Genomic DNA, 14962 nt, shown 5'->3' on the forward strand with positions numbered 1-14962 from the left:
TGGATATTCTGGCTAAGACCCTATTGCTGATGATGCGTGAATATCGCTGGTTTTCCAGCGATATTCACGTATTTTCGCCGCTATCGCTGGTTATTTCATTTCATTGGAGATAAACGTTGCTAATAGCACGTTATCTCTGTGATAAAATCCGGTGATGCGTGGCGATAAAAAAAATTTCGCTAAGCTTCTTTAGCGATAAATATCGCTAGTTGGTGATAATATGCCCCTTAGTTACTCTGAAAATTCCCATTTTCCTCTGAGGAAATTACAAAACTACCAATTTAGCGATATTTTTGCAAATCACTAAGGGGCACATCACAAGGACCGGTGTTAAAATTATCGCCGTTTTATCGGCATGAAACTGCCAATAAAACGGCGATAATGGGCTTGATAATACTCCCTTGTTAATTCCCATAGAAGCCAATGTTCTGATGTTAACATAGGCTTCTATGGGAATTAACAAGGGCGTATTATCAAGCCCATTATCGCCGTTTTATCGGCAGTTTCCTGCCGATAAAACGGCAATAATTTTAAAACCGGTCCTTGATAATCTGCCCCTAAATTGCGAAATCTTAGGGGGTTTGTTCAGTCTCATTTCCTGACTCAAGATCTAAAAGGCCTCTTACTATACTGCTCATTCCAGCAAATAGCTGAAAATGGTACCTGCAAGAACAGATTTCGATTTCTTACTCCTCCAGCAGTTTCAGTCTTCTTTCAAAGTCAATCTAGACATCTTCCATGACATCAAATACATTTGCATTACAAGCCAAATCCTCTAAAAAATCCTAAATTGGATTAACATTTGTTGCATCAATCAAATAATTACCCCAACAATTTTTACATTTCTTTTCCCAGGCAAATTTAGCTGTATCTAACGAGTAGAGATTGAATTCTGCAGTGAGCTACAAGTTCTTCAAGCTGAGATTCAATTTAGGTCTGAAGAAGTTAATTAAGGAGGTGAGTTTACAAATCAATCAGGGGTTTGTATAAGCACAACAACTCACCTGTGAGGGTCTCAAGGAGCTATGGCGGGGCGACTCCATAGCGTTCTGGGGTCATTCAAAGAGCCAGGTCTTGAGGTCTTTCCTGAACTGGGGCAGTGTGGGGGTTTGTCGGAGGCGGAGGTCATTCTAGGCCTTGGCTTCAAGGTAGGAGAAGGGCTTCCCTCCCGTTCTGGTCTTGAGGATGTATGGGATGGTGGCCAGAGAGAGGTCAGCTCATCTGAAGTGTCTCTTGGGTGGCTGAAGGAGAGGCAGTCATTTAGGTATGATGGTCCCTTGTAAGCATGGATGCAGAACTTGAAGGTTATTCTTCTTTTGATGAGTAGACAGTGGAGTTTGCGAAGGTGTTGGGTGATGTGGTAGTGGGGGGATGTCTAAGACTAATCTGGATGCGGTGTCCTGGAAGGTATGGAGCTTGCAAAGAAGTTTCTTGTTGATTCTGGTGTAGAGAGTGTTGCCGTAGTCCAGTGTGGCATGCATGACCATTTTTCTGGATTCGGGTAGGATCCATCTGAACATTTTTCAGAGTATGCGGAGGGTGTTGAAGCAGGCCGAGGACACTGCATTGATTTGGTGGTTCAGTGTGAGCGCTGAGTCTAGTATGATGCCAAGGTTTCCTGCATGGTCCGTCAGGGTAAGGGTGTTCCGAGGGCAGGGGACATCGAGGTGTCATCCCAGGTGGAAGGGGTGGAGCCAAGGTAGAGGACCTCTGTTTTCTCGGAGTTGAGTTCATGTAGCTCATATTCATCCAACTTCATCCAGGTGGCGACGGCCTTCATCCCTTCTTGAAAGTTGTGCTTGGTGATGTTAGGATCTTTGGTGAGGGAGAGGATGAGCTGGGTGTCATCGGCATAGGAGATTATGTTGAGCCTGTGGTCTCTGACAAATGTTTATATGGGAGCCATGTAGATGTTGAAGAGGGTGGGGCTGAGGGATGATCCCTGGGGCACTCTACCTCTGGTCTTTGTTTGTTCTGAGAGGAAAGGTGGGAGTCTGTCTCACTGAGTTCTGCCTGTGAGGAATTAACATATCCAGTCAACAGCCTTTCCACGGATTCCGGTGTTGTGTAGTCTGGTGGCTAGTGTTCATGAGAGATGGTGTCAAAGGCAGCTGAGAGATCCAGGACGATGAGAGCTGCCGTTTGAGCCTGGTCGAGGAGGGAGCGGATGTTGTCCTTGGCAGCGAGTAGGGCAGTTTTGTTGCTGTGGTTGCTGTGGAATCCGGATTGGAGATGTCCAGGATATTGTTGGCTTCGATGAAGGTTGCTAGCTGGATGTTGACAGCCTTTTTGATGACTTTGGCTGCAAATGGGAGGAGGGAGATGGGCCTGAAGTACTTGAGGTCCGTCGGGTCTACAGAGGGTTTCTTTGGGAAGGGGTGTTTCCAGTCATCGTGGAATGTGGTGGTTTCGAGGGAGCGGTTGATTGCCCAGCATAGTTTCGGTGCAATGGCCGTGGTGGCTTTGTGGAAGATATAGGGTGTGCAGGGATCTGAGGGTGCTCCAGAATGGATGCTCTTCATGGTCTTTGAGGTGTCTTCTGTCGTGAGCGGTGTCCGCGTGAGCAGGGTCTGTTAGGTGGTGTCGTTGGGGGTGGGAGCTGGGGCATTGAAGAGGTCTTTGTCTTTGTTGTTGTAGATTGTCTTAATCTTGAGGTGAAAGAAGGTGATGAGTCAGTTGCAGAGGTCTTGCGAGGGTTCGACGTCTGTTGTTTCACTGCTGGGTTTGGCGAATTCCTTGATGATGCTGAATAGTTCTTTGAAGTTATGGACATTGGTGATAATTATGTCTTGGAGGAAGTTCTTTTTGGTGGCTTTGATGAGGTGGTGATGTGCTGTGGTAACTGCTCTGTAGGTGGTATGTGTTTCTGGGGTTTTGTTGTTGCTCCATGTCAGGCAGGAGTGCATGGATTCCTGGAGTGCAGGGATGAACCAGCTTGTTTTCTTAATGTATTGCTCTGTGGATTTCTTGATGGAGGTGAGGGTGTCTACGCAGTTCGTGATCCAATGGTAGAGATTGCGTGCCACAGTGTTGGCGACTGGTGTCGATGGTGGTGGGATGAAGTGAGGGCGGACGTGAGCTGGTCTTCAGTGACTTTTTTCCAGCTTCTACGGGGCGGAGTTGGGCATGCTTGTGTACAGTAGGTTTTCTGAATGAGAAGTGAATGCAGCGGTGGTCTGTCCAGAGGAGTTCTGTGGTGTGGCTGTAGGAGATGCTGTTTCCTTTTGCGAAGACTGGGTCTAATGTGTGTCCCGCTGTGTGTGGTGACAAGCGGCTTCAGTCCTCTCTTGGTGAGGTTCTCTAGGAGGCCGGTGGTGTTAGGGTAGTCGTGGTTGTCCAGGTGGAAGTTTATGTCTCTGAGTAGTATGTAGTCTGTGGAGGCGAGGGCGCGGGTTACGAGGAGGTCGGCGAAGGAGTCAGTGAAAAGAGTGCCGGGGCTTGGCAGCCTGTAGATGAGGGTTCCTCGGAGGGTTGTTTTAGGGTTGTTTCGGATCTGGAAGTGGAGCTGTTCCATGAGGGTTGTAGCATAATACGGGCCGGTGGTTGTCATGCAAAAGGAGTTTTTGTGGATGATGTTGATGCCACCTCCTGGGCGGGTGATGCGGTCTCTTCCCAGAATCTTGAATCCGTTGGGAATGGAGGATATGTGTGACATTTGCAAGGAAAGTAGTCATTGAAAAGTTAGATGTAGTTTGAGATAACGCCACTGTGACTTAAAGGCAAGACTAAGGGCCTCATTATGATCATGCTGCATCTGTGCGCCGTAATCAAAACCAGATTTAACAATACAGAATGGTAAATTTCACAATAGTTGCTGGAAGTATGATGTTTTACAGCATTCGGTGGTTTTGAATACATAACATTGCATTAATTAAAATTGGAATCAAAGTTTACATTCATAAATATCACACCCATTATCACCAAATGAGGAATTGTATACAATTTCACAGAGCGGTGATTGTTCTTAAGTTTTTTAAAGTGATATATGAAAAGAGTAAGCCATGATATGAATGACAAAAACAAATAGATTGTTTTTAGATGTCACGATGGTGTCGCAAAATGTACAATTTGCTGATTGCAATGCTATGTGAGTCATTAAAAAAAAAGAAATACATATACATATACATATATATATATATATATCACTGAAAAAACCATAGGTTAGAGACCATATATAGTTAGCTGGACATTTTATTGACATAAAACCAATGAAATTCCATATATAGTTAGTTGCACTAACTATATATCGCGCACCCGCAATCCACTGCTGATGATGTCACATATTACATCATTCATGACATGGTCAGTGACATCACTGATGACATCACTGATGACATCTCAAATGACATCACTGATGACATCACTGATGACATCATCTAGTGTCTGTGTGTTTTTGTAAAGTTTAAATATGTTTACATATTGAAGAATGAGTGGATGTATGGAAGACTGAGTGTGTGTGTGGCTGGCTGGGAGGTGTGTGACTCTGTGCATATCAATGTGTACTTGTATCAGTGATTGTATAAGAGAGTAAGTATGTGTTAGTATATGTGTGATAAAGTATGGTGTTCTGTGTTTAACTGTATAGATGAGGAAATCGAAGTGTGATTGATTTTTTACAGGACTGACTAGGTGTGTGAGTAACTCCATGGATGAGTGGCAGTGTGTGAGTGTCTGCATAGGTGTATGAGTGCATATGATAGTGTTGTAATAATGAGTGACTGTATGTATGAGTGATTGTATGGGTGAATGAGTGAATGTGTGTGTAGACGTAGGAATCAGTGAGTGCGTATGTAGTAACTGGTATTGGTGTGTCATGATGTCATCAGTGATGTCATTTGAGATGTCATCAGTGATGTCATCAGTGATGTCATTTGAGATGTCATCAGTGATGTCATCAGTGATGTCACTGAAGTATGGTGTTCTGTGTTTAACTGTATAGATGAGGAAATCGAAGTGTGATTGATTCTTTACAGGACTGACTAGGTGTGTGAGTAACTCCATGGATGAGTGGCAGTGTGTGAGTGTCTGCATAGGTGTATGAGTGCATATGATAGTGTTGTAATAATGAGTGACTGTATGTATGAGTGATTGTATGGGTGAATGAGTGAATGTGTGTGTAGACGTAGGAATCAGTGAGTGCGTATGTAGTAACTGGTATTGGTGTGTCATGATGTCATCAGTGATGTCATTTGAGATGTCATCAGTGATGTCATCAGTGATGTCATTTGAGATGTCATCAGTGATGTCATCAGTGATGTCACTGACCATGTCATGAATGATGTAATATGTGACATCATCAGCAGTGGATTGCGGGTGCGCGATATATAGTTAGTGCAACTAACTTTATATGGAATTTCATTGGTTTTATGTCAATAAAATGTCCAGCTAACTATATATGGTCTCTAACCTATGGTTTTTTCAGTGAATTTTCAAGGTTTTGTAAATGCAAATTCCTAACTATATATGGTCTATAACCTATGGTTTTTTCAGTGAATTTCATTGGTTTTTTAAAAGCTAATATCTATATCTGTAAAATATATTCTTTATTACGTGACGTATCACGTAGCCACCTGAGACGCCTCATGACGTGTCGCATAACCGTGACGTATCGGCTCTGCAGCGCAAACAAAACCCGTAACGTAAGCGCGCCGGAGCACGCTTACAGATATATATATTTTTTTAACCTTAATTAGACAAAATCCACACGTGCTCATATCTTGAGGCCTTGCAAAGGCACATCAAACAAACAGTCCCTACAATTTTTCAAAGTTTGCTGGAAATCTATTCCCTTAATTTTTTTTTTACTGTTTCTCTTGGTTTTCCCCTTGTTACGCTTACCGGGACGCTACCCGGTACGCTAACCGGACGCTCCAAAAACACAAGATGGCGGACTCCCGTTACGCTGCCGGTTAGCTGCAAGGTTCGCGTACCGGGAAGCGCCTCTACCGCGAAAAATCGCAAAAAATGTTTTTTTTATTTTTTGCCCTGCGGGGGACTTAAATATCCCCCTCATCAATCCTAGGGGGTCAGGAGGGGTTTACCTTGCCCCCTTTCCTTCATTTCCCCCTTTTTCACCACATCTTGTCTCTCGAACCTACCGAGAAACAAGATGGCGGCCGCTCCGGACTGTTTACAATGTTGACAGCTACGCTGCCGGTTAGCTGCCCGGTTAGCTGCCCGGTGAGCTGCCCGGTTCGCGTACCGGGACGCACCTCTACGGCAAAAAATCGTTTAGAATGTTGACAGCCACCGGAGAGCCAATCAGCTTCGCTTCACGAAGTTCCTTTACGCGTCAGGTACGCGAACCGGGGCGTTAACCGGAGCGTTGTTACAGATATATATATTTTTTTAAACGTTAATTTCTCAAAATCCACTGGAGCACATATATTGAGACATAGCAAAGGCACGTCGGGCAAACCATATCTACAATTTTGCCAAGTTTCATGTAAATCCATTCAGCCGTTCGAGCTAAAAGTGAGTCCAACCGCCCTATGGAAAAATGAATGGGAAAAACGCGTTTTGGGCCCCCCTTTTTTCTCAACCCCCCCTTGACGAAACCCCCCCAAATTTTCAGGGGCTGCTCCGAAACAACATGTGCCATTTTCCTGAAAATTTCAGCCAATTCTGTCCACAAACGCCAAAGTTATTAGACATAGAATTTTCAGAAATCCCATAGAGAAAAAATCCTAACTATATATAACTACTGGCTATCGCCAGTAGGTAATATATATATATATATATATATATATATATATATATATATATATATATATATATATATATATATATATATATATATATATATATATATATATATATATATATATATATATATATATGAAACAATACCCTTGCAGGCATAGAGTGACGCATAAATCATGCAAAAAAGAAGGAGAGAACTCTGGGTAGTTCCCAAGTTTGGGTGGAACGCAGCTCCTGTATAGAGCACCCTCAAAACCAGCGTCACTCTAAATTTGCTTACCTCAAATGTCTGCTTCTCTATCAAAGTTTTTAAGTATAGGATTAGCACAGTGCTATCCACGCCGAGATAGACATGGACAAAGTCTTTTGCCATTTGTACAACATCGTTTTTAGGCATAGGATTAGCACAGTGCTATCCACGCCGAGCTGTAAAATGACAAAAGCCATTTACCACTCCAGGCACAATATTACAGCTTTTGATTGGTAAAATACTAACCAAGCCAACCTGAAATGAACAAAAGCAACCCCTGACATGTGTTTCGCTGTCATTACAGCTCTTTAGAGAGGTTTAGCTTTGTCCAGACACAAGGGAGTGCTCAGTATAAGTCAAAACAATACCCTTGCAGGCATAAAGTAACGCATAAATTATGCAAAAAAGAAGGAGAGAACTCTGGGTAGTTCCCAAGTTTAGGTGGAAGGCAGCTCCTGTATAGAGCACCCTCAACACCAACGACACTCTAAATTTGCTCACCTCAAATGTCTGCTTTTTATCAAAGTTTTTAAGCATAGGATTAGCACAGTGCTATCCACGCCGAGATAGAAATGGACAAAGTCTTTTGCCATTTGTACAGCAAAGTTTTTAAGCATAGGATTAGCACAGTGCTATCCACGCCGAGCTGTAAAATAACAAAAGCCATTTACCACGCCAGGCACAATATTACAGCTTTGGATTGGTAAAATACCATCCAAGCCAACCTGAAATGCTCCCTTGTAGCTGGACAAAGCTAAATCTCTCTGAAGAGCTGTAATGACAGCGAAACACGTGTCAGGGGTTGCTTTTATTAATTTCAGGTTGGTTTGGATGGTATTTTACCGATTTCGGCCGTTACCGACCGGTATTTGGTGTTTGACATGTAGGGGGCCTTATATTTACAGAATCGGTATATTTACAGATACGGTGACCGTCCTGACTCGCTCAGAGGCGGTCGCTCCCCACGCTCCCTGCTTGACTGGTATCGTAGTGCTTTGCTGCTCACTGCTACCATCTCCATTTGTTGATTTTCATAGCGCTTTGCTGCCTCGCATTGATTTCCATAGCGCTTTGCTGCCTCGCATTGATTTCCATAGCGCTTTGCTGCCTCGCATTAATTTCCATAGCGCTTTGCTGCCTCGCATTGATTTCCATAGCGCTTTGTTGCCTCGCATTAATTTCCATAGCGCTTTGTGGCCTGACTTATTATTATAGAGCTTTGTTGCATAGCCCACATTGCGCGTGCTGCCCCTTGTGCTTGTGTGACCTTGTGGCGCTGTATTCGAAACCTCGCATTGTTGGTTAATTTATATTGTGCCTGATTGTGCCGGTGCCTCTGCCAACATCTCTGCAGTGTTCTGACTTGTGCCCCAATCTCGTCCTGTTTCGCTTTTGGCTTGCTGCCATTTTGTTGTTGTGACTCCCAGCCTGTCTCTCCAGCCCGCTCCCGTCTTCCAGCTGCCCCTCCCTCGCTCCGCCCCCTCCACGATCCATTTTTGACAGATGCACTTACGCGCAGCGTTCACGCGCTGCGGGCGCGCCAAAGGTAAGCCCGTCTACGCCCGTCCGCGCCCGGACCGCGCCCAGCGCCAGACCCCCTGGTCCCCGCACAATCCACTCCACCCGCACAACGTATGACGCTGCAACCCTCTTAGCTCTCAACCCCGGGCGACTTCCAGACTGCCACCAAGCCGCCCCAGGACACACCCATGGACCCTTCACCTGCCACTCCTGCAAGTTTGACTGCATCAGGACCCACACCAAATGCACAAACTCCAAACAGAGCTCCGACACTAACCACCTGAAGTGCATCCTGCTCAACACCCGCCCGGTCCACAGACACACCATTGAACTTTGGAACCTACTCGACACCACATCGCCAGACGTCGCCTTTCTTACAGAAATCTGGATGAACGCCTCATCAACGCCCGACATCGCCATAGCCATCCCGGACGGCTACAAGATCATCCGAAAGGACCGCATCAACCAAACAGGAGGAGGCATCGCCATCGTCCATAAGAACACCATCCGCATCACGACCAGTTCTGACGATAACCTCGCAGCCGCCGAACACCTTCACTTCCAGATCCACACAGACCCCAAGACCACACTCAGAGGCACCCTCATCTACAGGCCACCAGGACCCCGCACACATTTCAGCGAAGACATCTCTGACTTCATCAGCCCACACGCCCTCCCCTCCGAGGACTACATTCTACTGGGAGACCTCAACTTCCACCTGGAAAAGAATAACGACAGCAACACCACCACCCTTCTGGACAACCTCGCCAATCTCGGACTCAAACAACTTGTTGACACCCCAACCCACTATGCCGGGCACACGCTCGACCCAATCTTCACCTCCAGCAAGCACATCTCCTTCAATCACACCACTGCTCTCCACTGGGCGGACCACAGCTGCGTTCACTTCAACTACATAAAGACCACGACCTACAACCACCCACAACCAATTCCCCGCAGAAACTGGAACAAAATCACCACCGACCAGCTCTTCACATCGCTTCACCAAAACCCTCCTGCCAAATCATCGGACCCAAACCAAGCAGCCACCAACCTCACACAATGGATCACCCACAGCGCTGACGAATTAGCACCCTTGAAAAACCATCAAATCAAGCAAGGTAGCAAAAAAGCCCCCTGGTTCAATAATGACCTTAAGAAGACCTGTCGCACCCTCGAAAAATCCTGGTGAAAAAACCCAACCACTGACAACCTGATCACCTTCAAGAACGCCATCCGCAAACACCACCAACTGATCAGACCCACCAAGAAATCAGCATTCAAGGATCGACTCGACATCAACGCCCACAACAGCAAGGAACTATTCAACATCGTCAAAGAGTTCACCAACCCCACCGCCGGCACCAACGATATCACTCCCTCCCAAAACCTCTGCGTCTCTCTAGCCTCGTTCTTCCACAACAACATCGCTGACATACATAACAGCTTTGGCAACCAGTCCACCCCACCCTCCTCCGATCAAAAACCCCCCTTCAACACCCTTTGCACCTGGAACCCAATCACCACCGAAGACACCATCCGCCTGATGAACTCCATCCACTCAGGTTCACCAACCGACCCATGTCCCCACCACATTTTCAACAAAGCAGACTCCATTATCGCACCCCATCTCCGAGACGTCATCAACTGCTCCCTCAACTCCGCTACCTTCCCGGAAAGCTGGAAACATGCCGAACTCAGCCCCCTCCTGAAAAAACCCACAGCAGACCCCACCGAACTTAAGAACTACCGCCCCATTTCGCTCCTCCCATTCCCTGCCAAAGTCATTGAGAAAACACTCAACAGTCAGCTCACCGCCTTCCTCGAATCCAACAAATCACTCGACCCTTCACAGTCCGGCTTCCGAGCCAAACACAGCACCGAGACCGCCCCCATCGCAGCAACAGACGACATTAGAACTCTACTGGACAACGGAGAAACAGCTGCCCTCATCCTACTTGACCTCTCCGCAGCCTTCGACACAGTCTGTCATAGCACCCTTACACAACGACTCAGAAACATCGGAATACAAGGAAAAGCATTGAACTGGATCATCTCGTTCCTCGCCGGAAGAACCCAGAGAGTCCGCCTCCCCCCTTTCAATTCGGAAGCCACTGAAGTCATCTGCGGCGTTCCACAAGGATCATCACTCAGTCCCACCCTCTTCAACGTATACATGAGTCCCCTCGCATCCATCGCGCGCCAACACAACCTCAACATCATCTCCTACGCAGACGACACCCAGCTGTTCCTCTCCCTCACCAAAGACCCAAACACCGCCAAAACCAACCTGCACGAGGGGATGAAAGTAGTGGCCGAGTGGATGAAGAACAGCCGTTTAAAACTGAACTCGGACAAAACGGAAGTCCTCATCCTAGGTCCATCCCCCTCCGCTTGGGACGACTCATGGTGGCCACCAGCCCTGGGAAACGCACCCAAACCAACGGACCACGCACGTAACCTGAGCTTCATCCTGGACTCCTCCCTCTTGATGACCAGACAAGTCAACGCCGTCTCATCATCTTGCTTCAACATCCTACGTATGCTCAAAAGAATCTTCCGCTGGATCCCCACCGAAACAAGAAAGACGGTCACCCATGCACTGGTCACAAGCCGACTGGACTACGGAAACACCCTTTACGCCGGAACCACAGCCAAACTACAGAAAAAACTCCAACGCATCCAGAACGCCTCAGCCGGACTCATCCTAGACGTCCCCCGCCAAGCTCACATTTCCGGTCACCTGAAAGACCTCCACTGGCTCCCCGTCAACAAGAGAATAATGTTCCGTCTCCTCACCCACGCACACAAAGCCCTCTACGACCTAGGACCCGAATAACTCAACACGCGCCTGTCCTTCTACACCTCCACCCGCCAACTACGATCGTCCAACCAAGCCCTCGCCGCAATTCCACGCATCCAAAGATCCACCATGGGGGGCAGATCCTTCTCCTACCTAGCGGCCAAGACCTGGAATTCTCTCCCCACCCACCTCCGCCTTACACAGAACCACCTCTCCTTCAGAAAACAACTAAAAACCTGGATATTTGATAAGTAACGTACCCCCCCTCCCTCAAGCGCCTTGAGACCCTCTGGGTGAGTAGTGCGCTATACAAATTCTTAACTTGAACTTGAACTTGAACCGAATCGGTAAATACAGATGTAGGTGGCACCTTAAACAGCTTAGCGACATTTCTCCTATTATTTTGCTCTGGAACGCCCACTTTGCATCTCATTAGAGATGCAAAGGGAAGCGTAGTGAAAAAGGGTCCTAACATGCGATTTTGCATGTTAGCACCCTGTTGTTGATAGGGCGATATTTTTATTTCCGCTTCTTTGGCTTTCAAAGCCAAAAAAGCGGAGATAAAGCCCTTGTTAATGTGCCCCCTTGGAATTTCCCCCTTACCCATGTCTCCAGGAAATAACGGAATGGAGAATATACTCTCCCCCCATTCACAATCATTTGTCTGCGCCTGCTTGATCTTGTCCAACAGTTTGCACACAGGAGCACTTTCAACTTGCACAACCACTGGCATAATCTTTGGCAAGCTCGTGCCCCTTAGGAGTAGAGGGTGTGGTGCAGCCTAGGAGAGGGTGGCCAGTACCCTCCACGCCAGCCACACGGTCCGACAACAAGCCGGTGTAGGACGCAACAAGAAGCAAACCAGAAGCCCAACAGGGAACGAACCTCACAAACCGAAAAAGCTGAGCAGAGGGCTGCTGAGGAATGCATGTGCATCCTCTCCCCTCCACTGAAACCAAGCAAAAATGACAGGTGGGTGCGGCACTGTCTTATCCAAGGCAAACTCTCTCGGAAGGCTGAGACTTCAAAGCATCTATAAACACCTATAAACCCACAAGCTCGGAAGTCAAGAACCTAAAGCCAAAGTAAAGATAGGTCTCACAAAGCTCCGCCAAGGAAGCACAGCTTCAACTACAGTCTGAAACATGAGGTCAGGCTGAGTAAGGGATGGGCCTTTGCTTAAGACAGATGGAAATAAGTGTGAAAGGAAGTCGCAATCAGCCCTTCTCTCTGTGCAAACTCAACTGCAAACTCAACAAGATCCCCAGTCAGATCACACTCTCATCAAAATCGACTCCGATACAGGCAATCAACAATGTGCTACTGTAAAAGAAAGGAAAGACAATGGTAAAAAATTACCACTCCACTCTCTTCCAACCAAAAATATATATGAAATGTAGTTTCCTGAAAAACGCAGGATCTGCTCTCTTTTCAAGCATCACCGGGGTCCAGGGCTTGCAGTCACCCATTCAACCATTGGAAAGCGGTAGTCACAGAGAAGAAGCCTATCTTCAGTCAAGTGCCTACAAAACTGGATTAAGGACTGGGTCCTACCAAATTACCGCTACAGCCCTAAGCCCATCGGGAGAAACTGCCCCTGCATTGCAGCAATCAGTGTACAGGGCCTAGTTGGTCGTGGCGGAGGTCATTGCAGATCATTACCATGACACGGAGCCAGCCAGAGCCCGCCCCTCCTAGAGGACACAAAACAGGAACTCAAAGCCTTTAGCACTGCAGGCTAGAGTTGACACCAGTAATAGGAGGAAGAACTGTGACCTGATGGAGCCTCTAACTATCATGCTGCTAGACAGCCCGATGTTCCTAGCTGAGGACCAGGACCTCTCCAAAGAAGTAAAGCCTCAAAATCTTCAAACCACCTTACTCTCTGCAAACTGTAAGAACCAGGCACCTCGTCTCTTCTGTCCCCGCTCACACAGGAGGGAGCTCAAGGGCACCTGCCTGAAGCTCCAGGACATCTCTCGTATCTTGGCACACAAGAATGGGAGGACATACTAGCAGCCTACACACTCTACATCAGCTGAGAAACAAGATAGGGCAGGGTAAGTCTGGGGCCTTCAGGACATTGGAGGAGATAAAATCAAACACGGAAAGTGCCTGGGCAAGTTTGTTAAAACAGTACAACTTTTAGTGGAGGCTCTCCAACACCAGACGGACAAAATGTACATGCAGTTAACACTTCTCAATAGTTTGGCAGTTTTGTAGTAGCCATTGATGAGAAGCTAGGAGACCTAAACACACTTCTCCAAGGAGCACAGAATAGACTTCACAATGACAAACCCTGCTGCAGGTGTATATCAATATTGGGAAAACAGGCTTCTTTCCCCGCAATGCTGGGCGACTTATGTACACATCCCAAAAATGGAATTCGATGTGCCAGCAATCTACTTTCAAGGAAGCATCGGCCCCTTGTAGCACAAAAATGCGTGGACACCCACCCTCCGAGAAACCTGCACAGAAAAATTAACAAATCCACAGGTGAACTCATTCCAAGCCACAAAGGGCACCCAAAAACATCAACAACCCATCTAGACGTTGGGGCCAGCGCTGATACAGGATAGAACTCTATTCCCCTAAACCAAGAACAAACATAAGGGAAAGAAGGGCCCAAAGAGGAAAGGCCAGAATAGGAAGCCTGGCCTAAACTAAGAAGACATGTAATCCCCTCTTAAGGTCAACACTAGCTCAAACTGTAACTACACTGATAGAGAAGACTGATTAACCATCAGAATTCACAATGGCCATGAGTCATCAGCTCATCACAGGAACTTCACACCAAGCCTCCTTGGGGTCTGTCAAGCAGGTGCCCAGAAACCTGGCCGGCTCTCTAATCATAACAGACAGAAAAGAACTAAAAAAAAGTGGAGTGTCTGTAGAAACAAGCACCACTAGGACAAGTGTCGGAACAGATACCTATCAACTAGCACCCTGTTCACCATTATATCACATCAATATGGACCTCCAGACAGCCTCTGTTAACACTGACAGACAGACTGCTTTGGACCATCAAGAGGGACTTCCAGCCAGAAAACACCACAGTTCTTACCAAATCCACCAAACCATTGATAAGCCAGAGAATGTCAAACGAGGCAGTTCCAATAATGCCTGATGGGCACGGACGTGACAGCGCCTCTGAGAGACATGATCCAGCTAAACCAAGCTAAACCAATGCCAACAATCAACTCGGAAAAGGAAGCAGAGCAGGTGGAGGTACCCAAGCAACGTCTGAGGACACCTCCGGGTATACGTTCACTTTATAAATCAATATAATATAACATAACATAACAGGATCTACGCACAGCCTGCAGCTCTTCTGTACCCATATCATGGCAGGACCTTGCGGCAGTAAACCCATAACTGAGACGTTAACACCATTATCTTCAACCCAGAATACAAATCTAGAGGATTTCATGATGCCCTGAATTGAGGAAACTTACTCTGGCTGTTGGCTAACATCACAAGCCTGTGTTTAGGGGCGCAAAGGGGCACACACAGACTAAGGAAGAGCTTTCTCAAGACACAACCAGATATCACCTGGAGTCTGCTGACCTACATCACCGCACAAAGACCTCAGATGATCTCAAGAACTAATAATAATCAACCAGGCAACAATTGACAAGAGCACAAAAAACCATCAGCTAAGCAAAGTAACTATCTACTTCGTTTAT

Source organism: Lissotriton helveticus, chromosome 5_1 (assembly GCF_964261635.1).
Source record: "Lissotriton helveticus chromosome 5_1, aLisHel1.1, whole genome shotgun sequence".
Taxonomy (NCBI): domain Eukaryota; kingdom Metazoa; phylum Chordata; class Amphibia; order Caudata; family Salamandridae; genus Lissotriton; species Lissotriton helveticus.